Below are 3,132 nucleotides of genomic sequence, written 5' to 3'. Positions count from 1 at the left end.
ACACTGCTATTCCCTTGATAAGGGATTTCCACAGGAGTGCCCCTCAGTAAACCTACGGTGACAAAGATGCAGACTTGATAAAGTGGTCCTGTGTACCCCAAAACGCTTCGTCTTTGTTAAATAAAAATACTTTGTATCCACAATTGGGTTGTTAACTGCGCCTTGTGTCCATGCGCTCGCCACACGAAGCCAGTGCAGACAAGCTCCCTTTTATACTCCAAAAAAAGCCTAGAATAAGGCCCCTTAATGACTGCCATAAAAAGGCGTATTGGTGGTCATCAAGGGGCTAATCATTCACAGAATGTTTCCTTTGTAGTATAATTGCCTGTTATTGATGACTAACTTTATTAATCATTTTTAGTATTGTTTTATTCTAACATTGTGACTTGATGTTGTCTTAGTAAATTGGGGTCAAGGGCTAATATCTATTGGCGCCTTTTTACAGTACATATTTATTATGGCTGTGGATTAATGTTGTTTATGGCCTGATGGCGATGCTGATCATAGGTTTCGTCTAGCCTGGGACATGAGATGCCTTTATTCTAGTGTTAAGCGAGCATGCTCGGCCTGTTCGACTCGAGCATCGCTATACTCGACACATGGCGCCATGCTCGAGACTCCTCCCCACAAGTTTTGCTGCTGCTAAGCAGCCAATAAACATGCAGGTAAGTACTGCCATCACTGTAGTGCCAGTAGCCATGTTGGCTACTGGCATTAAAGTGATTGGCTGGCCGGAACGTGCCATCGGGTGCTATATAGTCAGAGTCGGGGAGAGCTGCGCTTAGGAAGGGGCAAATAGTTTGGGGAGTCTGATCGCAATATATTCGATAGAAAAACGTTTCAAAGACCCAAAAGTCCTCTTAAGGACTATTGTGTATGGTGGCAGGCTGGCAGCAATATAATTTAGCCAGCAATTTTTTTTTTTCAATACATTACAGTACTTTTTTCGATAGAGGGTGTCTGCAGTGACTTGTGACATCTGTGCTGCAAAACCTTGAAAAATATTACTAATAACAAATATATATATTTTTTTCATAATTTATCCACAATTTGCCTATAACCGGTGTCTGCAGTGAATTGTCACATCTGTGCCAAAATAGCGTGTATTAGGGCGAGATTTTGGGAAAAATATTACTGACAACAAATATATTTTTTCAATAATTTATCCACACTTTGCCTATAAACGGTGTCTGCAGTGAAAAGTCACATCTGCGCTGCAAGAGCGTCTGTCAAGGCAGATATTGGGAAAAATATTACTAACAACAATTAAATATTTTTCATATTTTATCCACACTGTGCCTTTAAACGGTGTCTGCAGTGAATTATGGAAAAAATATATTTGTGTTGTCAGTAATATTTTTCTTAATATCTGGCCTTGACACACACACAAGCTTGCAGTGCAGATTTGACAAATATATATTTTCCATAATTTATCTACACTTTGCCTATAAACGGTGCCTGCAGTGAATTGTCACACCTGCGCTGCAAGCAGTATGGCGCTTTTTTGAGGAAAGTGCGGACGACAAAAGAATAGTAGTTTGCAACATGTGCCACACCAAAATGAGCTGGGGTGTGAACACTAGCAACCTCACCACAAACAGCATGATCCGCCACATGGCATCAAAGCACCATAATAGGTGGGCCGAATGCCTGGGTCAACAATCTGTGTCTGCGGGTCACACCACTACCTCCTCTTCCGCTGTGTTACTTGCTGGCCAATAAAAGACACAGGATATGCCTCCCGCTCTGCACCAGGACCTTTGCAAGCACCATCAGCGACCACATCCTCTTCCCTGTCCCAGCGCAGCGTCCAAATGTCATTACCCCAGGCATTTGAACGCAAAAGCTAATACCCAGCCACCCACCCACAGGCCATAGCACTAAATGCACAGCTTTTCAAATTACTGGCCCTGGAAATGTTGCCATTTAGGCTTGTGGACACTGGGGCCTTCTGAAGGCTTATGTCGGCGGCCGTCCCTCGTTATGCAGTCCCCAGCCGCCACTATTTTTCAAGGTGTGTCATGCCAGCCTTACACCAACATGTGTCCCTTAACATCACACGTGCCCTGACCAACAGAGTTACTGGGAAGGTCCACTTAACCACGGACACAAGTGCTTTCGGCCAGGGGGTGCTACATTTCCCTGATGTCACACTGGGTGAATGTTGTGGAGGCCGGGAGTGACTCGTACCCTGGGATGGCACAGGTGCTACCGAGGCCAAGGATTGCGGGCACTACTTCCATCCGCACCTACATTAGTGGCTCCAACCCACAATTCTCCTCTTCTGCCTCCTCCTCCACTTCCACCTCCGTTTTATCCATGTGCAGCACCAGTCGGTAGCTGGAAGAAGTGTAGCACTGCAGTGTGGAAGCAGCAACAGGCCGTGCTGAAGCTGATCTGCCTATGTGTCTAACAGCACACAGCCACAGAGCTGTGGCAGGGGATTAGAGACCAGACTGAGCTGTGGCTCTCACCACTCAACCTAGAACCATGCATGGTTGTGTCTCATAATGGCCGTAACTTGGTGACGGCTTTGGAGCTGGGCAACCTTAGATACATCTCATGCCTTGCCCATATATTCAACCTTGTGGTTTAGTGGTTTCTAAAAACCTACCCCAATTTGCCTGAGCTAATGATGAAGGTACGCCGCATGTGTGCACATTTCCGCAAGTCACACAGCTATGTGTTGTGCGACGTGAGCACGCATTAGAACTCCACATTCCACATTTTGGCCAGGCTTTGTGAACAGCAGAGGGCAGTTGTGGAATACTAGCTGCAACATGGTTGTCGCCTTTCCAGTCAGCTTCCGCTATTCACAAGCAAGAAGTGGGCATGGATGTCTGACCTTTGTGAGGTTTTACACAACTTTGAGGAATTAACACAGATGGTGAGCGGCCATAACGCTATTTTCAGCATCACCATCCCACTTCTGTGTGTTCTCAAACGCTCGCTGCTCACAATTATGGACAACGCTGTGCATGTGGAAGAGGTGGAAATGGGGGAAGATATTACACAGGTTGATGATAGCCAGACCACCCTCACTTCGCCTTCTTAGCGCTAATTGGAGGCGGAAGAGGAGGAGGAGCAAGAGACAGTTGTCTCAGCTACAGAGGGTCGTACCCATGGAAGTTT

Source organism: Bufo gargarizans, chromosome 11 (assembly GCF_014858855.1).
Source record: "Bufo gargarizans isolate SCDJY-AF-19 chromosome 11, ASM1485885v1, whole genome shotgun sequence".
NCBI classification, from domain to species: Eukaryota; Metazoa; Chordata; class Amphibia; order Anura; family Bufonidae; genus Bufo; species Bufo gargarizans.
The sequence above is the reverse complement of the archived record's forward strand: the minus strand, read 5'-3'. Positions refer to the sequence as shown.